The following is a 24379-nucleotide window of genomic DNA, read 5'->3' on the forward strand; positions in this document are numbered from 1 at the left end:
ATTGAGCATTTAGATAAGCATTAGTTAAATCACCCCACACACTTAAAACCTAAATCAAAACATGTTTTGCATGGGCTTAGACTCAAGTTAAATGCCTATCTAAACTTTCCTCCACTAAACACTCCCAGGGCAGATATTGTCCAGCGTGAGACACAGAATAAAGTACATTGCAATATGCTCATCAAAAACCCCCAGAGCAGGTACATTATAGGGTTAAATTAAATTTAAATCTTCCTTAAAACTGTGCCCACCAAATATCCTCAGGGCAAGTGCATCATTGGCTTAGATTTGGATTAACGCCCTACCTCTTCTGTCCCCATCAAATACTCCACAGCCAGGCAAATGACAGGGTGAGACACATATTAAATCTCCCTCTGCACTGTGTGCATAAATCAATCTCAGGGCCGGTACTGTACATGATTAGGTACAAATTTGTGCTCTTTCTAAATTGCCTTTCTAAACCCGTGTGGGGTTTAGAAAGAGAATAAAGCTCCATCTACACTGTTGTTCAATCACTCTCAGGACAGGGACAACAAAACTTTAGGTCCAAAGTTCATTCTGTACTGTCCCCATCAAACACTGAAGGGCAGCTGTAACACAAGCTACGACACAAATTAAAGTTCTGTCTCCACTGTCACCAGGAAACAATCTCAGATCAGGGACAGCATGTGGTGAGATACAGTATAATGTTCCTGCTATACTATCAAAGTCCAAACAAAGAACAAAGTCAGTTCAGTACAGGACAGGCCTTTCAGCTTACCAAGACTGCTCTGACATGTGATGCTTTACTAAACTTTTCTGATGTGGCAATGAGCTGAAAAATGTGTTGCTGGAAAAGCGCAGCAGGTCAGGCAGCATCCAAGGAGCAGGAGAATCGACGTTTCGGGCATAAGCCCTTCTTCAGGAATGAGGAAAGTGTGTCCAGCAGGCTAGGATGAAAGGTAGGGAGGAGGGACTTGGGGGAGGAGTGATGGAGATGTGATAGGTGGAAGGAGGTCAAGGTGAGGGTGATAGGCTGGAGAGAGGGTCGGGGCAGAGAGGTCAGGAAGAAGATTGCAGGTCAAGAAGGCGGTGCTGACTCCAAGGGTTGGGATTGAGATAAGGTGGGGGGAGGGGAAATGAGGAAGCTGGAGAAATCTGCATTCATCCCATGTGGTTGGAGGGTTCCTAGGCGGAAGATAAGGCGCTCTTCCTCCAGGCGTCGTTTTGCCATGGTCTGGTGATGGAGGAGGCCAAGGACCTGCATGTCCTTGGCAGAGTGGGAGGGGGAGTTAAAGTGTTCAGCCACAGGGTTGTTGGGTTGGTTGGTGCGGGTGTCCCAGAGGTGTTCTCTGAAACGTTACGCAAGTAGGCAGCCTGTCTCCCCAATATAGAGGAGGCCACATTGGGTGCAGCAGATGCAATAGATGATGTGTGTAGAGGTGCAGGTGAATTTGTGACGGATATGGAAGGATCCCTTGGGGCCTTGGAGGGAAATAAGGGGGGAGGTGTGGGCGCAAGGTTTGCATTTCTTGCGGTTGCAGGGGAAGGTGCCCGGAGTGGAGGTTGGGTTGGTGGGGGGTGTGGACCTGACAATGGAGTCACGGAGGGAGTGGTTTTTCTGGAACGCTGATAGGGGAGGGGAGGGAAATATATCCGTGGTGATGGTGTCTGTTTGGAGGTGACGGAATTGACGAAGGATGATACAATGTATCTGGAGTTTGGTGGGGTGGTAGGTGAGGTGAGTGGGATTCTGTCCTGGTGGCAATTGGAGGGGCGGGGTTCAAGGGCAGAGGAGCGGGAAGTGGAGGAGATGCGGCGGAGAGCATCGTCGACCACGTCTGAGAGAAAATTGTGGTCTTTGAAGAAGGAGGCCATCTGGGTTGTTCGGTACTGAATTGGTCCTCCTGGGAGCAGATGTGGCAGAGGCGAGGGAATTGGGAATATGGGATGGCGTTTTTACAGGGGGCAGGGTGGGAGGATGTGTAATCTAGGTATCAGTTGGAGTCGGTTGGTTAATAGTAAATGTCCGTGTTGAGTTGGCCGCCTAAGATAGAAATGGAGAGATCTAGGAAGGGGAGGGAGGAGTCTGAGATGGTCTAGGTAAATTTGAGGTCGGGGTGGAAAGTGTTGGTAAAATGGATGAACTGTTCAACCACGAGATAGCGCTGATACAGTCATCGATGTAGCGGAGGAAAAGGTGAGGGGGTGGTGCCAGTGTAGCTTCGGAAGATGGACTGTTCCACATATCTGATGAAGAGGCAGGCTTAGCTGGGGCCCACGTGGGTGCCCATGGCTACTCCTTTGGTTTGGAGGAAGTGGGAGGATTGGAAAGAGAAGTTGTTCAGAGTGAGGACCAGTTCAGTCAGTCGAAGGAGGGTGTCAGTGGAAGGGTACTGCTTGATATGGCAGGAAAGAAAGAATTAGTGGGTGGCATGGCGGCACAGTGGTTAGCACTGCTGCCTCAGAGCGCCAGGGACCCGGGTTCAATTCCCGCCTCAGGCGACTGACTGTGTGGAGTTTGCACGTTCTCCCCGTGTCTGCGTGGGTTTCCTCCGGGTGGTCCGGTTTCCTCCCACAGTCCAAAGATGTACGGGTCAGGTGAATTGGCCATGCTAAATTGCCCGTAGTGTTAGTTAAGGGGTAAATGTAGGGGTATGGGTGGGTTGCGCTTCGGCGGGTCGATGTGGACTTGCGGGCTGAAGGACCTGTTTCCACACTGTAAGTAATCTAATCTAATCAGGGGACTTTGAGGCCTTCGTGATGGGGGATGGAGGTGTATAGGGACTGGATGTCCATGGTGAAGATAAGGCGTTGTGGGCCGGGGAAGCGAAAATCACGGAGAAGGTGGAAGGCGTGGGTGGTGTCCCGAACGTAGGTGGGGAGTTCTTGGACTAAGGGGGACAGGACCGTGTCGAGGTATGGAGTGGTAAGTTCGGTGGGGCAGGAGCAGGCTGAGACAATGGGTCGGCCGGGGCATTCAGGTTTGTGGATTTTGGGCAGGAGGTAGAAACGGGCGGTGCGGGGTTGTGGCACTATGAGGTTGGAGGCGGTGGATGGGAGATCCCCTGAGGTGATGAGGTTATGGATGGTCTGGGAGATGATGGTTTGGTGGTGGGAGGTGGGGTCATGGTCAAGGGGGCAGTAGGAGGATGTGTCCGCAACCTGGCGTTTAGCCTCAGCAATGTAAAGATTGGTGCGCCAAACTACCACCGTGCCTTATAAAGATCGTGCGCCAAACTACCACTGTAAAGATCGGTGTGCCAAACTACCACTGTGGCAATTAAGGTGGCAATGAACTGAAGTCCTATACAGCTGCTACATGAGTTGCCAATTTTTAGACTCTATGCCTCAATTGATGAAGGAGGGCATGCCTCCATCTTCTTGATCACCATATCCACATCTAATCTCATGTTCATACTTTCAGTGAACTGTGGACTGGCGATCACTCTGTATGTCGATGCTACCAATTGTTCTTCCATTTATTGTATACTTCTCTCCTACATGAGATCATCCAAAATGCATCATCTCACATTTGTCCAGATTAAATTACATCAGCCACTTCTCAGCCCAAATCTCCAGCCTATCCATACCTTTCTGTATCATCTGGCAATCCTCCTGAAAACTTGCAGCTCTCCCAAAAATTGTGATATCTGCAAACTCACTAATCAGGCTACTTGCAGTCTCCTCCAAGTTGTGGAGGTGCTGATGTTGGGCTGGGGAGGACAAAGTTAAAAATCACACAACATCAATTTATAGTCCAACAGGTTCATTTGGAAGTGCAAGCTTTTGGTACCTACCTGATGAAGGAACAGTGCTCCGAAAGTTAGTGCTTCCAAATAAATCTGTAGACTATAACCTGATGTTGTGTGATTTTTAACGCAGTCTCCTCCAAAGCATTAATATATTTTATAAACAACACTGGTCACAGCACTGATCTCTGCAGTACAACACTGGTCAATGATCTAGTCAGAAAACCACCCTTCCATGATGTCTTCTAAGACTAAGTCACAGCTGTATCTATCTTAGCATCTCACTGCAGATCCGACTTGACTTCACTTTCTGTATCACCACAAGGTCATGCTTCAGCTGTACAAAATACTGATAATGCCACATCTGGATTATTGCGCGCAGTCACTACACTATAGAAAGGATGTGGAAGCTTTGGAAAGAGTTCAGAGGAGATTTAGATTAGACTTACAGTGTGGAAACAGGCCCTTCGGCCCAACAAGTCCACACCGACCCGCCGAAGCGCAACCCACCCATACCCCTACATTTACACCTTACCTAACACTACGGGCAATTTAGCTTGGCCAATTCACCTGACCCGCACATCTTTGGACTGTGGGAGGAAACCGGAGCACCCGGAGGAAACCCACGCAGACACGGGGAGAATGTGCAAACTCCACACAGTCAGTCGCCTGAGTCGGGAATTGAACCCGGGTCTACAGGCGCTGTGAGGCAGCAGTGCTAACCACTGTGCCACCGTGCCGCCCACAACCACTGTGCCACCGTGCCGCCCACTCCACTGTGCCACCGTGCCGCCCACTCCACTGTGCCACCGTGCCGCCCACATTTACTAGGATGTTGCCTGGTATGGAAGGAAAGTATTATGAAGAAAGGCTGAGGGAACTGAGGTTGCTTTCATTGGAGAGAAGAAGGTTGAGAGGTGACTTAATTGAGACATGTAAACTAATCAGAGGTTTAGATAGGTTGGACAGTGAGAGCTTTTTCCTCAGATGGTGAAGGCTAACATGATTGGACAGAGCTTTAAATTGAGGAGTGATAGATTTAGGGCAGGTAGTTTCTTCACTCGGAGAGTAGTAGAGGTGTGGAACGGCCTGCCTGCAACAGTAGTAGACTTGCCGACGTTAAGGGCATTGGACATATGCATGGATAATAATGGAACAGTGTAGGTTAGATGGATATTAGATTAATTTCCCAGGCTGCCAAAACATTGAGGGCCAAAGGGCCTGTAATGAGCTGTAATGTTCTATGTTCTATATTCTATCAGCCTGCCATGAGGGACTTTGTCAAAGGCTTTGCTGAAGTCCACATAAACAATGTGCTCCCATCGATTATTTTCTTTTCATTTCCTGAAAACACTCTATCAAATTTGTGAATCAGGAGCTTCCCCACACAGAATCATGCTGCCTTTCACTAATAAATCCCTCAAACATGGAAAGGCAGGTACAGTATGGGGTTGGAAAGAGAATAAAGCTGCATTGACAATGTCTTCCATCAGAGTGTCATATGACAGGTAACACACAGTCTAAGAAGCAGCATAAGACCTGAAAGCTTCCCCATCAAACACTGCAGGGTTGGGTATATCGTGTGGTTAGAGAAAGAATGAACTCACTCGGCACTGTCCCTAACAAACATTCCCAGGACAGGGACAGCATGGTGTATATGCAGAGTAAAGCTACCTCTACACTGTTCCCCATCAAATATTCCCCGGATAGGTAAGCATGGGGTTAGCTCAGAGTAAAGCTCCCTCTGCAGTGTTCCCATCAGTAACTCCCAGGACAGGGAGAGCATGGGGTTAGGCCTTCCCCCACATGAGCACTTTACAAACACCCAAGATATGTTCAGCTCGGAGTTAGATATTTATTAAAACACGTTACACACGTCTCCATCAATCATTCCTAGGACATGTACAACACAGAGTTAGTTAAGGTTTCATGCTCCCTCTAATACTGTCCTCACCAAACACTCCCAGGACAAGTACAGCACAAGTTTGGATAGAGATGAAAGCTCCTTCTTGAATGTCCCAATCAGACAGTCTCAGTGCAAGTACAGCACAGATGTTGATACAAATTAAGCTCCATCGATAATGTACCCATCAAACTCTCTCAGAACATGTAAAGCATAGTGTTCAATAAACAATAAACCTCTCTCTGCACTGTCCCCATCAAAAAATGAAGGACAGGGATGGCAAAGGATAAGATACAGAGTACAACTCCCCTACACTTGCCGGTTTCAGATTCCCAGGCTATGTTCCGTCTGGGTTTAAATATTCATTAAACAGACCCCATACAGGGCGACCCCTTATCCACGGAATTGTTTTCCATGGTTTAAATTATCCACAGTTTACTGCGGCCCAAACATATGATAGGGAACCGCCCAGATCAATGGACCAGGGGGAAGCTGGGAAGGTAAATTTCCCATTTAAATGAATGAGTTCACTCGTATCTGTGGTTTCAGACCACTGTGGTAGGTTTAGGAATGGATCCTCCACAGGTACGGAGGGACTATTGTATTACCCCAGCAAATTAATCAAAGTATCAGATACAGATTCAAACTCAGTCTGCACTGACACCATCAAGCACTGAAGGACAGTAATAGCACAGGTTTACAAATAGAGTAAAACCTCCCCCACATTGCCCTCCATCAGACACACCCAGAACAGTTAAACCATGGTGAAAAATGCACAGTAAATCCCGCTGCACTATCCCTATCAAATGCTTGAGGAAAAGTATTGAATAGCATTAGATAGGGAATAAAGATCCTCTTACATTTACCCTTGTGAAATATGCAGATCAGATTGACTGACTCATCCCCACACTCAAGATTAGAGTGGATAAGAATTCTCTACCCAAGGAAGCAGTAGAGGCAGCTTCATTAAATAGTTTTAGTCCACAGTTGGATGGGTTTTTTCATGATAGGGGAATTAAGGGTTCTTGTGATAATTCAGGTAGAAGGAGCTGTGACAATGGATAGATCAGCCATGATTTTAATGACTGGGGTGGAGCAGGCACAACAGGACAAATGGCCTACGTTTGCTTCTATTACCATGAGACTATGAAATTGTGAATCTATGGATCTTTACTGTGTCAACGGAGGGTTTCCCTCTTTTATTAATAAGGGGCTACATTTATTGTGTTATCCCATAGTATTAGTAGCAGCATCATCCTTAATGAGATTGGGACCAGCAGCTCCACAGAGAGTGAGAGATCAGTATCTGAGAAGAAAAGATTGGAATGTTAAAACAATAGACAGAAGATTATGCTATGGTCTTTACTTGCTTTCTAATTTTTGGAAATGGTAGGCATCACAGATAGAAGATATACTGTTGATTATTCAGGCAGGTTACTATCCCATTCTCACTATTCTTGGTCTTCCTGGTGAGTCTCTCTCTGCTAATTTATTAATTCTGTAAACCATTGGCAATGCTATCGTTATTTCTGTTATCCATATTTGGTAAAAATATAAACTATTGTATTCACTTTCAAGCACAAACTCCTTTCCTATTTCATGAATTTCTTCCCCTTCCCCAATTGCCTGATGATGAACAAAAGTATTCATAACAACCATGGTCTAATTTTGTCCTAAGCTGATTTATATCTCGATATTCCCTCTCACACCAAACCTGTCCACTACCACCTCCATAATATTCCCAGCTTCAGTGCTGTTTCTGAATAAACCATCATCTACACCTTTCTGGTTGCAGTTCTCTTCTGGCCTCTCTTCCAGTTACAAATATTTTGATCATAAACTTATTCTTATCGCTATCTGGGCATACAATAGGTACAAAATGGGAAACCAGTTTGATTCTAAAATGAGGTAGTGACTGTTTTGTGTCACCTCTTTCAGCATAACATGTAACCTCACACTAGAGAGAGGACTTTATATGAAATAACAGTTTCATTGAACTATTTTCATTCTCAAACTTTCTGTGCAGGAGGTGATGCCATATCCATCATCTCCCAAGTGTAGTGCTCCGATGTATTCACATGGTGATTGAGGCCATCTCTGCATGCTCCCCCACTCTCCTGCTGAGGGCAATATATTAGTTCTGTCTCCACGGAAGAAGATACAGAAAGTCTTGCAGAAATACTTGGGGACAGAGTGACCAGGAAAAATGAGAAATGAGAAATGAGAGACGAAAATTAATAAAGAGAAATTGCTAAGAAAACCAGTTGCATTGAAGGTTGACATGTTGCTGCACCAGATGAACTCCATGCCATAGTATTCAGAGAGGTGGAAATAGAAGTAGTGAATGAGTTATAGAGTCATACAGGAGGAAACAGACCTTTCAGACCAACCAATCCATGCCAACCATAATCCCAAACTAACCTAGTCACCCCTGCCTGTTTTGGCCTATATCACTCCAAATATTTCCTATTCATGCACTTATCCAAATGTCTTTTAAATCTTCTAACTACAAGAAAGAACTTTGATTATCCTTCAAAATTCATTACATTCTGGAAATTCGAGAAGATAGCAATTGAAACCATCAATGTTTAAAACGGGAGTGGGTAGGAAAACAAAAAAAAACCTAAATATTGGACAACTTGATATAATTGATAAGAACAGATATGAGAATTAGCAGATTCTGAGAAGATTTGTAACTCAGGTTGAGATCCTGGATGTAGGTTTGCTCATTGAGCTGGAAGGTTCATTTTCAGATGTTTCATCACCATACTAGGTAACATCTTCAGTGAGCTTCCCGATGAAGCACTGCTGATGATTCCTGCTTTCTATTTGTATGTTTGGGTTTTGTGAGTTGGTGATGTCATTTCCTGTGGTGGTGTCATTTCCTATGGCGATGTCATTTCCTGTTCTTCTTCTCAGGGAGTGGTAAATTGGGTCCAAGTCAATGTGTTTGTTAATAGAAGTAGATTGAGAATGTGATACAATTAACCATTTCAGCTGATCTGGCAATGCCTTTGTTTTGTATTCTTATTCTTGCGATTGGATCCTCCAAATTCTGACTCCTCTGGCCTGTCCCATTCTTTTGTCTACTTACATAGTTCAGCAACTTGTTATCCATTAAGCAATTGTCCAATTTCATTGTGAACAACTGTCCTGTATATTTCCCTGGTCTTTGGTGTTGCTCACCCTGGAGAATCGGGATCTACCACTATAAACCTCAATAAGGTCACTCCTCTGCCTCAACACTCCAGAGAATATAGACCTAGTCAATTCAAAGTCTCCCAACAGCTCAACACTACATTCCCCCACACCCTCCAACACCAGTAGCATACTTGTAAACCTTTTCTGCACCCTTTCAAGCTTGACCAGATCTTTCCAATAGCAGCAATACCAGAATTAAGGCAGTGTTACAAAAGTGGCTGAACCAATGCTCTGCATAGACATAATATGTCATCCAAATGCTTATACTCAAAGCACTGAATAACAAAGGCAAGTGTAAAACATGCCTTCTTCACTATCCTATCTACCTGTGACAGCACCTTCAAAGAACTGTGAACTTGCACCTCAAGGCGACATGGTCGCTCAGTTGGTAGCAATGCTGCCTCACAGCACCAGGGATCTGCATTCATTGTGGAGTTTTCAGATTCTTCTTGTGTCTGCATGGGTTTCTGCTGGATGCGCTGGATTACTCCCACAGTTTGAAGATGTGCAGGTTAGGTGGATTAGCCATGCTAAATTGGCCATAGTATCCAGGGATGTGTCAGCTCGTTGGAATAGCTCTGGGAAATGTAGAGTCACAGGTATAGGGTAGGAGTGAGTCTAGTGTGGAGCTCTTCGGAGGGTTGGTGTGGAATTGATAGGCCAAATAGCCTGTTTCCACACTGTTCTATAATCTCTATGACCGTCGCTTTGTTTGGGAATATTACTCAGAACCCTACCTATTAGTCTTGCCCAGATATACCTTAGCAAAATGCAACATGTCACATTTGTCTGAAATAAATTCCATCTGCCAATCTTTGACCCCTCTAAGACAGGTCCTGTTGTACTCTGAGATAACATTCTTCATTGTCAACTACAACATCAATTTGAATTATCTACAAACTTACTAATTATACCTTGTACATTCAAATTCAAATTATTTATATAATTGACAAAAAGCAGTGGACAATAGCACTGATTCATGTGGCACACCACTGGTCATAGCCTTTAGTCCGATAAACAAACCTCCACCATCACTCACTATCTCCTACCTTCAAGCTTATTTTGTCTCCAAATGGCAAGCTCTCCCTGGATTCTAGGGGATCTAACGTTGTTAACCAGTATACCATGTAGAACCTTGTCGAATGCCTTATTGAATTCCAGAAAGATAACATCTACTGCTCTGCCTTCATCAATCCTCTTCATCACTTCCTCAAAAAACTCAGTCAAGTTAATGAGACACGATTTCCCATGCACGCAACTTCTTCAATCCTTGTCTTTCGAAATATATTTCAATCCTTTCCCTCAGAAACCCCTCCAACAACTAAGTCACCATTGACGCCAGGCCTATAGTTCCTGTCTTTTTGCTTATTTTATTCAATGATGGCACTACATTAGCCACCCTCCAGTCTTTTGACACCTCCCACGTGGCAATAGATGACACAAATATGTCAGCAAAGGACTTAGCAATCACTTCACTATGTTCCCTCAAAGTTCTGTGATACAACTGATCAGGTCCCAGGGATTTATTCACCTTTATGTGTTTTAAGATTTCCAGCACTTCTTGTAATATAGACACTTTTCAAGATACCACTATATGTTTCTCCAAGTTCTATCATTTTTGTACTCTACTCCAGAGTGAATACTGAGGGGAAATACTCGTTCAGTATCTCACCATCTCTTGTGTTTCTGCATATAGTCAGCCTTGGTGATTTTAAGAAGTCCTATTCGCTGCCTAGTTAACCTTTTGTCATTAATATATTTGTAGACTTTCTTCAATGCCTTATTAACCCAATTTTCAAAGAGATCTCATGTCTCCTTTTTACTGCCCTGATTTTCCTCGACTATACTCCTGCTGCCCTTATACTCCACTAGGGATTCGCTCTATCCAAGCTGTGTTTACCTGACATATGCCTCCCTCGTTTTCTTGACCAGAGCATTAATATGTTGAGTCATCCAGCACTTCCTGCACCTACCAGTCTTGCCCAGCTTGCTAATAGGGATACGTTGTGTCTGGAATCTCTGGAGTCCAATGTTTGAAGGCCTTCCATTTTCCAACCATCCCTTTACCTATGAATAGCATCTCCCAATCAGCCTTTCAAAAGGCTTGCCTAACACTTTCAAAATTGACCTTACTCCAAATAGAACTTTACTGTTTACTCTAGGTCTATCATTTTCCATAACTATTTTAGAATTAATAGTTACTGCGTAACAGACTTGAAAGGCTGATTTAACTCATCCTGCTGTGCTGTAACAGGCTCGAGAGGCTGAATTCCCTGCTCATGTCCCATTGTAACAGTCCTGACTGGATTAATGGCCTCCTCTTGTCCTTTTGTAACAGACCTGAGAGGCTGAATGTCCTTCTCCTGTCCCTCTGTAACAGACCCAAGACATTAAGTGACACAGCAACCCATGAATTATGAGCAGCCATTAAACTGGATCTAATGGAGGTCCCTCCCTTCTCAGTTACAGAAACACAAACAACACAATGTACTCCAAATGTCCTCTCAGTAACACCTTGTACAGCTGCAGTAACACTTCTCTACGTTTTGAATGATTTGCTTTTGCAAAATATGCCAACATCTCAGCTTTTCAACTCTTTTCAAGTTGTAATAGGCTAATGTGGACTGAATGGACTCCTTCTATCCCTCTGCTGTTATGAAGGTATGGGCATACTAAACCTTTAAGTGAGTTTGAAAGCTAGCAAGGCATAATTTAAACTGATTGGCCAAATTCAAAATTATTTTAATATCCTAGCTACACAGCCGATAGCTGTTTCGACCAAATGTGACATAGTCACCTTGTTCTGGACTCTCTGTGCTTCGGTAAGTCTTTCATCTGTTTGAATACCAAGATACTTTCACTTCTTTCATGTGTAAATCACAAAATCTTTTTTTAAAAAGTTGCATTCTCAGGTTAGCTGTTAACAATGGTGATAGCGAGACAATATGTTGAAGGTGTTAGCCCCCTGTGTTCTCTGTCTATGCCATGGCGTTTAGATTGATTCTAATCTAAAAAGTGAGATAACGGAGTTTTACATGAATGCATGCAGTTTTTGAGCAAAGTACAATGTAACCTTGCAAGTACAAATTCACCCCACAAATTATATGTGTGCATGTGAGTCTTTGTCTGTGTGTGTCTGTCTCCGTTGGGGGTTGTGAGTGTGAGAAAGTGTATGTGTGTGTGTAGTGAGTGTAGAGTGTCTTAAGTCTGTGAGGGGATGCATGTGTGAGTGTGCAAGTGTGTGTGTCTGTAAGGGTGTGTGTGGGTGTCTGTGTGCACATCTGTGTATATGTATGTTTTTGTGTATGTGTGTATAGGAGTGCCGGTGTGTGTGTGTGTGTGTGTGTGTGTGTGTGTGTGTGTGTGTGTGTGTGTGTGTGTGTGTGTGTGTGTGTGTGTGTGTGTGTGTGTGTGTGTAGGAGTGCCTGTGTGTGCGTATAGTGCAATGGTGGTCACCTATAATGTGACATGAACCCAAGGTCCTGGTTGAGGCCGTCCCTATGGATACCGACAATCAATTAACAATCAATTTTTCAATGTATAATTTCAGTTACATCACACTGTAAATGTTTGCTACAAATTCTGTGTGTTAGGATTGAGCCCTCCACTATCATCTGATGAAGGAACAATGCTCCGAAATCTAGTGAGCTTCCAAATAAACCTGTTGGACTATAACCTGGTGTTGTGTGATTTTTAACTTTGTACACCCCAGTCCAACACCGCATCTCCAAAACACAAAATCTAATTGAATTTGAAAGAAATATTGCATTGACGGCACCAAACCAAAGAAATGATATGATGTTTTTGGTAGAAATATCAGAGCAGCAAAGAACAGCTAGCACCAACAACTCAAGCCAAATAGGGGTAGTCTTCTAATGCTGCAGCAACAGTTGCAGTTCCTCGTATTTTGAGTTTGTGATTTTACTTGGTAATGGTCAAACCTTGAAGAGTCATACTGGTCAGCACTTCAGCAATCATTTAGCCAACTATCCCAGCATGCTCTACAAATTTAGTCAACGATCTCAGCATGTTCTACTTCAGGAAGGAGGTCTTTGCAGAGTCGACAGTACTGTGTTTCCCATTCCCTTTTCTGATACCGAGGCTGGTGTCGGATGTTATAGAACATAAAATGTAGAACATAGAATGTTACAGCGGAGTACAAACCCTTTCGCCCTCGATTTTGCACTGACTTGCAAAAATAATCTGATGCCTATCTCACCTACATCATTCCATTATTATCCAAATGTATGTCCAATGCCCATTTAAATGCCTTTAACATCGGTGAGTCTACTACTGTTGCAGGCAGGCTGTTCCATGTCCCGACTACGCTCTGAGTGAAGAAACTACCCCTAACATCTGTCCTAAATCTATCATCTCTCCATTTAAAGCTGTGTCCCTCGTGCTCACCTTCATCATCTGAGGAAAAAGTCTCTCACTGTCCTCCTTATCTAGCACTTTGATTATCTTATACATCTCGACTAAATCATCTCTCAACCTTCTTCTCTCCAACGAAAATAGCCTCCATTCCCTCAGCCTTTTCTCATATCACCTTCCTTCCACACTAGGCAATGTTCTAGTAAATCTCCTCTGAAAACTTTCTAAAGAATCCAAATGCTTCTTATAATGCCATGACAAGACCTGTACATAATACTCCAAGTGCAGCCTCACCAGTGCCTTGTACTGCTGAAGCACGACCTGGCTCCAAAATTCAATCCCCCTACCAATACATGCCAACACACCATATGCCTTCTTAACAGCCCTATCAACCTGGGTGGCAACTTTCAGGGATTTATGCACCTGGACATCAAGATCTCTCTGTTCATCTACACTGTCAAGACTTTTACCATTAGCCAAGTACACTGCATTCCTGTTATTTCTTTTGAAGTGAACTACCTTATACATTGCTGCATTAAATTCGATTTATCACTTCTCAGCCCAGCTCTGCATCTTATCTATGTCCCTCTGTAACCCACAACATCCTTCAGCACTATCCACAATTCTGCCTACTTTAGTGTCACCTGCAAATTTACTAACCCATCCTTCTACACCCACATCCAGAACATTTATAAAAATGACAAACTGCATTGGCCCCAGAACAGATCCTTGTGGCATACCACTGGTAACTGAGCTCCGGTGTAAACATTTCCCACCAAACACCACCCTCTGTCTTCTTTCAGAGAGCCAATTTCTGATCCAAACTGGTAAATCACCTTCAATCCCAAACTTCGTATTTTGTGCAAAAGCCTACCATGTGAAACCTTTTCAAATGCCTTACTGAAGGCCATTTTCTCACTAATATTGCCCTTTTCCAATGTCAATACTGATGAAAAGTACTCATTAAGTGCTTCCCCATGTCCTCAAATTCCACACACAACTTTCCACAATTATCTTTGATTGGCCCTAATCTTAATCTCATCATTCTTTTATTCCTTTATATCAAGAGAAGGCCTGAGGGTTTTTCTTCATCCTATCCTCCAACAGCTTCTCACATCAACAACACTTCAACTGCTTCACCTTCATCCACCTATTTTGTCACCTTCTTGAAGAACTCAATAAGGTTAAGTGCGGCATGACCTACCCTTCACAAAACTGTGTTGACTATCCCCAATCAAATTTTCCTTTCCAGATGATTATAAATCGTATCTCTTAGAAACTTTTCCAAATCCTTATCAACAACTGAAGTAAGGCTCACTGGCCTATAATTACCAGGGTTGTCCTGACTCCCCTTCTTCAACAAGGGAAGAACATTTATTATCTTCCATTCTTCTGGCACTATTCTTGGTTGACAATGATGACATAATGATCGAAGCCAAAGGCTCTGCAATCTCCTCCCTGGCTTCCCATTGAATCCGGCGATCAATCCCATCCGGGCCCAGGGTCTTATCTATTTTCATATCTTTCAAAATTGATCAAACCTCTTTGTCAACCTTAATCTCATCTAATCTTGCAGCTGGTATCTTCATTTTCTCATTAACATTGCCCTTTCCATTGTGAATGCTGACGAAAAATATTCATTAAGTGCTTGCCCTATGTCCTCAGATTCCACATACAACTTTCAACTACTATCTTTGATTGTCCCTAATCTTACTCTTGTCATTCGTTTATTCCTGATATACCGAGAGAAGGCCTTAGGGCTTTTCTTGATCCTATCTGCCAACAACTTCTCATTTCCCATCTGGATCTTCTTAGCCCTCTCTTAGATCTTTTCTGGCTAACCTATAACTCTCTAGCCCCCATCTGAGCCTTCATGCCTCATCCTCACATTACTCTTCGTCTTCCTCTTGACAAGAGCTTCAACTTTTTTTAGTAATTGATGGCTCCCTCTCTCAACAACTAACTCCCTGCCTGGTAGGTGTATACTATCAACATTAGCAATTCTTTGAATGAGTTCCACATTTCAAGTGTGACCATCCATTACAGATTCCTTCCCCATCCGAAGCATCCTAAATCTGTTCTGTCAGGTTTATCCTTTAAGACCGCGAAGCAGTTGATACAAAAGAGTGTCTTGCTTGGCTGTTTCAGAGACCACTGAAGAGTTTTCACATGCCTGTGTGTCTGAAGTCACTTTTAGGCCAGACCACGAAAGCACAGCAGAACTGCTTCCTGAAAGTAGTGGGGCAGCACGGTGGCTCAGTTGCTAGCACTGCTGCCTCACAGTGCCAAAGATCTGGGTTCAATTCCAGCCTCAGGTGACTCTCTCTGTGGAGTTTGCACATTCTCCCTGTGTCTGTATGGGTTTTCTCTTGGTGCTCCGGTTTCTTCCCATTGTCCAAAGATGTGCAGGTGAGGTTAATTGGCCATGTAAATTGCCCATAGTTTTCAGGGATGTGTAGATTAGGTAAATTAGTCAGGGGAATAGGTTACCCTTTGCAGGGATGGTATGGACTTGTTGGGCAGAAGCGCCTGTTTCCACACTGTAGGCATTCTATGGATAAGTACAGTGTTGAAGCAAATTGGTGTTTGCAATCAACATTGGTTTCAGGGTCACTGTTTCTGACACCAGATCTTAGATCTCAATGTTTTATTGTTTCTAACTTCCATAGAGCATTAGGCTGGTCTGGTTTACTAATCCAGTGACATTTCCACAACACCACAGCTCCACATGGGGACTTCTTGGAGACAACACTGAGCAGGTTATTCTGTGCTGCTTCACAGCTCTGTCAAAAGAACACCCACCAATCTGACTATCCTGATTGGACTGAGGGTATGGCAATTGATCAGATTGTAATTTATTTTTCTCTTGTGGGGACTGGACATCGTTGAGTAATTTTCCACATTGCCAGGTAGCTGTCAGAGTTGGAGCTAGAATGAAACAGCTTCCCCATGGACACAGTGTGCTGTGCAGTACAAGTCTTTAGTCCTATTTCAGGAATGGTGTCAGGACCCATTGCCTTTGTTGTATCTACTGTGCTCAGCTGTTTCTTCGAACTGTGATTCTGTTGACATTATACACGCAAAACTTCTGGCTGAGAATGGTGTAGATACTGCATCCTTGTCTTTTACATTGATGTACAGGGCTCTTCCATTCTTTCAGATGGAAAGATAGTGTCCTACAGAAATTATCACAGGACTGTTAGTTTAGAGACCCAGAACTCAGGTTCTGGGGACCTGATTTCAAACCCTGTCGCAGCAGGTGGTGGAATTCGAATCCAAAGAAAATGTTCAGTTAATAATGATGACCATGAATCAATTGCCAATTGTTGGAAAACTTCATCTGTGTTCATTAATGCCCTTTAGGAAAGGAAACTGACATCCTTCCCTGGTGTGGCCTACAAGTGAGTATAGACTCACAGCTACGCGCTTGACCCTTAACTGCCCTCTGGACAAATAGGGTTGTGAAATAAAATATGGTGTAGCTAGTGATAACCTAAGCCTAGGAACCATTCAAAAAAAATATTTGTGGACCACTCTCCTCCAGTCAGATGCTTCATAGTCCATCTCCATTTATGGCTGGATGTGGCAGGACTGCAGAGGTGACCTGCTTGTGAGGATCTAACTTTGATTTTCGGCAACAAGTATATGTAGATTTACTTGAAATGGTTTTTCAATTTAAAAGAATACTATAAAAATGGCTGAGAGCAGTGATTGAACCCTATGAACCTGTATAGCTGAGTTGCAGAATTAAGCTGAAATTCTAAGATAAGAGGACAATAGAGTTTTCATAAAATGAATACTGACACATTAATTGACCGTTCGAACTAACCATGAACTCCTACCACGGCATGACAATTTACGTAAATAAGATTTATTTTCCAAGGAATTACCATTGGATTAGCCTGTCTTCAATCATGTCACCATATTACAGTTGATTGGACTTTTCTTGTAATTAAGAACCCTTTCCCAGAGATTATCATTGGATTAACTTGCTGTAAATCATGTTACTTTATTATGTACGATTGGTCTTTCTTGTAATTAAGGCTGTACTATTTCTTAAAAAAACATATAAATAATGTGTAATTTTCAAATGTAATTGCGCAACTTCACCACGGAACACAGAAGCTTTAACCTCTGTGTTGCTGGATTGAATTGCATCAAGGTACCTTAATTCAATAAACTAATGGCCCTTGCTTTTGAACAGACCGCATTTGTCGATTCTTTTGACCAATCTCGAACCAAGAAGCTCCTCTTGAGGGGTCATAGGCCTTCACTTGTTCTAAGAGAATTTCTCCCTCTCTGTTAGATATTAGTTCTGCTGTATGGAATGGAATCAATCAAGTGTGGCAGCTTTAACAGGTTGCCATCAGTTTTAGGCGCACATGTCCTGACTCTGGCATGTTTACCCACACTTGACACTGAACCATGGATCAACTTGTTATTAATGATTGACTGAAGGATTATCCTGGGAAAAAAAAAAATCACAGATTGTGGTTGAATGCAATTCTGTTGCTGCTGCTGTGGTCTACAGTTCCACATGAATGGACAGTTTTGAGCTGCAATATCTGTAGTACAATCCTGCTCTCTCCCAGTTCACACCGAGATGGATTAACCCATCAGCCATGTACTCAGTGACGTTCTCTGCTTTCTGATGTGGTAACACTTCCATTTTAATATTCTCATTCTCTTAGGGTCTCTCTATGGTCTCACCACCCCAATTTCTCATTTTCCTTAACAGCTTTCAAAGATTGATCTGAAACTTGTCCATTCCAGTGGTGCCATCTTCTGTGTTTAAAGTGAATGTATTTCCTTTTGTTTCTCTCCCTGACCATGACTAAGAGCTCCATAGAGTCAGTGATGTGAGCCTTATGTAGTTTCAGAACCAATGAATTTGTGCACCTTGTGTTATCGTTCATTTCCCGGTGTATGGTGCTCAATGTTGGCAGGGCTTTTTGACACGCATCTTTGAAGCTTGTTAAACAACAGAAATTGCTGGTGAAATGAAGCAAGTCTGGTAGCATCTGTGGAGTGAAAACAGAGTTAATCTTTCAGGTCCAGTGATCCTTCTTTAAACCTTTCAGTTTCTCCTGCAGTTTGTATTTTTATTTACAGTATCCATAGTTATTTGCTTAATTGAAAATTTATTCTGTGCCCATTGATTTCTGGGGAAACTCAGCAGGTCTGGCAGCATCTGCAGAGACAGAGAAACAGAGATAACATTTCAAATCCAGTGTGACACTTCTTCAGAATTGAACAGGGATTGGAAAATTGGCTTTCTAATCCCTTGACAGAAATGGATGAACGGTGACGGGGAAAAGAGGGTGTGGCAAAAGATGAATGGGCTTTTAATAGTGGTGGACAAGAAGATGATGTAAAATGGGTTTAAATTAAGATGTGAATGAGGGAAAGGGGTTCCCTCTATTGAATGCAAGGTAAATAAGACAAAACCACAAAAGGTCATAGGGAGACCAGGAGGAAGAATGTATGAAAAATGGACAACAGCCATAATGGAGGTCAGGCTGTGAAGTTATGGAATTGAATATTAACGCCCACAGGCTGTAATGTACCAAAGTGTAAAGTGAGGTGTTACTTGAGCTTGGGTTGTCCTTCATTGGAGCTTTGTAACAGCCCAGGAATGAAATGTTAGCATGAAAGCAATGTAGGTTATTGAAATGGGAAGCAATGAGAAGGACAGGATCATTCCTACTGACAGAGTGGAAGTGGTTCACAATGCAGTCTCTGTTTAGTCTCCCCTCCGTAAAAGAGACTGCATTGTGAGCAGCAATGAGATGATACTGGATTGAAAGAGTATAAGTGAAATGCTGCTTCACCTGGAAGGTGTATTTGGGGTCTAGGACAGTCAGGTGAAAAGGGGTGAATGGGCAAGTGCTGCAGTTTCTGCAATTGCATGGGAAGGTGCCATTGGTTGGGGGGGAGGGGGGGGAGCGGTGGGGGAATGGGGAAGTGTTCGGGCTGATGGAGGTTGTCATAGATGGAAGGGTCCCTGTGAAATGCTGACAGTGGATGGGAGGGGAAGATGTTTTGATGGTATTGGTCTGCTGGAGCTGGTGGAAGTGGTGGAGGATGATTCTGTGAATGTGGATTCTAGTGCAGTGGAGAGTAAGGTCAAGAGAATCTTTATCACCATTCTGGGAAGGAGGGTACGGAATGAGGGCAGAAGTGCGGGAGATGAGTGAGTCACGCCTGAAGGTCCTGTCCACAGGAGTTAGGGGATTTCTGGATTGAAGGAAAAGGAGGTCATGTCAGAGGCAGCTCACTGGAATGTGGCATCATCAAACAGAAACATGAGAGAGAGAGAGCTGAGGCACAGTGGTTAGCACTGCTGCCTCACAGCGCCTGAGACCCGGGTTCAATTCCCGTCTCAGGCGACCGACTGTGTGGAGTTTGCACATTCTCCCCGTGTCTGCGTGGGTTTCCTCCGGGTGCTCCGGTTTCCTCCCACAGTCCAAAGATGTGCGTGTCAGGTGAATTGGCCATGCTAAATTGCCCATAGTGTTAGGTAAGGGGCAAATGTAGGGGTATGGGTGGGTTGCGCTTCGGCGGTTCGGTGTGGACTTGTTGGGCCGAAGGGCCTGTTTCTACACTGTAGGTAATCTAATCTAATCTATAATGTGTTCAACCACATGCAGAATCTATCCCTGAAAATCAGACATCTAAATTAAGGATTTCTGTTTCACATATCGTCTGAACTGGGATGTGGAAATAGACCCGGAGGAAGGTCACTGGATATACAGGGGCAGACATTTAAGCAAATACCATATAATGCTCAGCAATTATTGTTTCTGTTCAAAATGAAGGATTTTATCAGAAGATGAACCGCCCAGGTTGTCAAAAGCTGTCAAGGACACTGTTCAATCACAAATTGGTGAGCATTAGTGTAGGCCAGATTTCGGATGTTTATTTTAGGGGCCATATACAGACGATAGGGTTGAATTTCAGCTGTGCTTCCTGAATTACCCCCATAAACCTGCTCTATCCTCTTCCTTATGATGAAAGCAAATTACTGTGGATGCTGGAATCTGAAACCAAAAGAGAAAATGCTGGAAAATCTCACCAGGTCTGGCAGCATCTGTAGGGAAAGAAAAGAGCTGACGTTTCGAGTCTAACTGACCCTTTGTCAAAGCTTTGACAAAGGGTCAGTTAGACTTGAAACGTCAGCTCTTTTCTCTCCTTACAGATGCTGCCAGACCTGGTGAGATTTTCCAGCATTTTCTCTTTTGGTTCCATCCTCTTCCCTGCTCCTCTCCCCTTCCAATTGATGCTGGCTGGTTCCTCCATCTTTTGCTTGTACTTACCTTCACTCAATGCTAGTACCATTACCTTTGATTCCAGGTTATACCTCTCAAATTACAGAGCACATTCTCCCACATTATGGTCCCTACCCAGTTCACCTGAAGCTTTTTGATCAAGTCTATCTTCCTTGAACTAGCACCAAGCTGACATTAGTGCTGCCACTTTGCCTCTGGTCTCAGTGTGGCTCGGCCTCTCCATTAATGCTGTTTTATACCTCCCACTCACAACTCATTCTGGAAAGTTTACTTTTTGGAATAAACCTTATTGAAAACACCTCTCCCCCTTTGCACTGAATTCACATTTTGATGCAAATTTCAAAAGATATACTAGGCCTTTCTCTCACTCTACATTGAATATGTGGTATAAGAATTACTTTTCTTACATAGATCTAGCCAGACATATGTTTTCACTATAGAGATCATTACTCCCTTTAGACAAAGGAATTCATGTGTTTGACTTCTTATTGGCATTAGTAAAAGTTCCATACTACCTTATTATTGTAATATGGAGAAAAACAAATAAAAGTATGAAGTTTTGAACTGTGTTGTTTACCTGTCGCTTTTAATATTGTTTCAAATTTGCAGTACTTAACTTTGTATTCTTGTTCTTGAAGTTAGTATCAGATGGAGTGCAATAGGTTGTGGGGTGACATTATAAAAGTTTAGAAAATCATGAGAAGCATGAATAGCTAGAATAGCCAAGGTATTTTCCACAGGATAGAGGTTCATTCATAAAGCCATAGGTTTAATGTGCGAGGGGAAAGATTTAAAGGGACAAACGAGCAACATTTTCACACCGAGGGTGCTGAGTGTATGGAATGAGCTGCCAGAGGAAGAGTGGTAGATGAAAGTACAGCTACAACATTTAAAAGACATTTGGTCAAACATATGAATGGGAAAGGTCCAGAGGCATATAGGCCAAAGGTAAACAAATGGAACTATTTTCATTTGGAAAACTTGGTCAGCACGGAAAGTTGGACCAAAGGATCTGTTTGTACACTATGTGCCTGTTTGAATCTAGAAAGCAGAGAAAAAGGAAGAAAACTTTATGTAAGTAAATTGGCAAGAAATATAAAAACAAGTAACATGATCTTTTCCATGTATATTTAAAAAAGGTCAAGATGAGTATGTGACCTTTGGCAGAAATAATGTCAGGAAAGTATATTTAGGATATTTGGAGGTGTGACCGGGGAATTGGCTACAGGAACAGGCTGATAATTTACCCCAGTATTTTACATCATTCCTCACAGGGGAAGGTACTGTAAATATTTCAATAATATAGACAAATCATAATAGGAGGGAAGGTTTTGAACTGTCTCTCACAAAAGAAACAAGTTTTTTTTAACAAGCAGATAAGACTAAAGATAGACAGGTGAGCAGTAATTCATAGTTGGTTTTAAAAGAAGTAGTTACAAAGTGACTGGTGGCACTGTATGAAATATTCCATAATTCTTTGGATTGCAGGAGTGTTCTAGCGAAACTGGTGAATCTCCGATATGTCTTCAAGAAAGCAGGAACCAATTATCCTTACCTTGATTTCTGGGAATCTTCTGGAGGCTGGTGTTAAGGGAAGAATTGCAGTTCTTGAAGAATTGTGTGAAAAGTTTCACACAAAGTCAGCCTGGTTTTGTGAAAGGTAAATTATATTTTGCACTGTAAAATCACGCAATTTTTTTTTCTGGAGATCCCTAAGAATGTAACAAACATTCTTGATAAAGGGGAACTTGTAGATACAAGGTTTTCCAAAGATTTTCCAAAAGGTGCCACAAAATAATGGTTCTTACACAAGATAGAGGCTCATAGTTTGACAGATAATGTATTAACTTGGGATGACGATTGGTTAACACATGCAAATTGGACAGTCAGGATTAATCAATCTTTATGATAAAGATGTATCTGCTGGAGTACCACAACTAACAGTCCGATGGCATCAGTTACTTACAATCAATACTGATAGCTTGAAGGTGGGAGCTGAGTACAATATATATTCGAGTTTGTGGACAATACTGAGAAGCTAACAGCAAGCTGTTAGGTGAGCACTTCGGGGACAGTGACCACAACTCGGTGACTTTTACTTTAGTGATGGAGAGGGATAATCGTGCGCCGCAGGGCAAGAGCTATAGCTGGGGGCAGGGAAATTATGATGCAGTGAGGCATGACTTAGGATGTGTGGATTGGAAAAACAGGCTTCAAGAGAAGAACACTAATGAGATGTGGGGATTGTTCAAGGAGCAGCTACTGCGTGTCCTCGATAGGTATGTACCAGTCAGGCATGGTGTAAAGGGCCTTGTGAGGCAGCCGTGGTTTAGTAAGGAATTGGAGTCCCTTGTGAAAGGGAAGAAGGCGGCATATGTAAAGATGAGGCGTGAAGGTTCAGTAGGGGCGATTGAGAGTTATAAGGTAGCCAGGAAGGAGCTAAAGAGGGAGCTAAGAGAAGCGAGAAGGGGACATGAAAAGTCTTTAGCTGGTAGGATTAGGGAAAACCCAAAGGCTTTCTATAGGTATGTCAAGAATAAAAGGATGACTAGGGTAGGTATCGGTCCAGTCAAGGATAGTAGTGGGAAGTTGTGTGTGGAGGCGGAGGAGATTGGAGAGACATTAAATCAGTACTTTTCATCAGTATTCACTCAGGAACAGGACACTGTTGCTGATGTGAATATGGAATCACAAATAATTAGAATGGATGCCCTGGAAATATGCAGGGAAGAGGTTTTGGGAATATTGGAAAGGATGAATATAGATAAGTCTCCTGGGCCTGATGGCATTTACCCCAGGATCCTATGGGAAGCTAGGGAGGAGATAGCAGAGCCATTGGCCTGGATTTTTATGTCGTCGTTGTCAACGGGAATAGTACCAGAGGACTGGAGGATAGCGAATGTGGTCCCATTGTTCAAGAAAGGGAGTAGGGATAGCCCGAGTAACTATAGGCCAGTGAGTCTGACTTCAGTGGTGGGCAAAGTCTTAGAGAGAATGGTAAGGGATAAGATTTATGAACATCTGGGTAGGAATAACGTGATCAGGGATAGCCAGCATGGTTTTGTGAAGGGCAGGTCGTGCCTCACAAACCTTATTGAGTTCTTTGAGAAGGTGACCAAGGAAGTGGATGAGGGTAAAGCAGTAGATGTTGTGTATATGGATTTTAGTAAGGCGTTCGATAAGGTTCCCCATGGTAGGCTAATGCTAAAACTTCGGAGGTATGGCATTGAGGATGCATTAGAGGTTTGGATTAGGAATTGGCTGGCTGGAAGGAGACAGAGGGTAGTAGTTGATGGATTATGTTCATCTTGGAGCGCAGTTACTAGCGGTGTACCACAAGGATCTGTTTTGGGACCATTGCTTTTTGTTATCTTTATAAATGATCTAGAGGAAGGACTTGAAAGCTGGGTAAGCAAGTTTGCGGATGACACAAAAGTCGGTGGAGTTGTGGATAGTGAGGAAGGAAGTGGTAGGTTACAGCGGGATATAGATAAGTTGCAGAGCTGGGCGGAAATGTGGCAAATGGAATTCAATGTAGCTAAGTGCGAAGTCGTTCACTTTGGTAGGAATAACAAGATGATGGATTACTGGGCTAATGGTAGGCTACTTGGTAGTGTGGATGAGCAGAGGGATCTTGGTGTCCATGTACACAGATCTCTGAAAGTTGCCACCCAGGTAAATAGTGCTGTGAGGAAGGCATATGGAGTACTGGGCTTTATTGGCAGAGGAATTGAGTTCCGGAGTCCTGAGGTCATGTTGCAGTTGTATAAGACTCTGGTGCGGCCTCATCTGGAGTATTGTGTGCAGTTTTGGTCGCCATACTATAGGAAGGATGTGGAAGCTTTAGAACGAGTGCAGAGGAGGTTTACCAGGATGTTGCC

The sequence above is a fragment of the Hemiscyllium ocellatum genome, chromosome 32, assembly GCF_020745735.1.
Source record: "Hemiscyllium ocellatum isolate sHemOce1 chromosome 32, sHemOce1.pat.X.cur, whole genome shotgun sequence".
In the NCBI taxonomy this organism is placed as follows: domain Eukaryota; kingdom Metazoa; phylum Chordata; class Chondrichthyes; order Orectolobiformes; family Hemiscylliidae; genus Hemiscyllium; species Hemiscyllium ocellatum.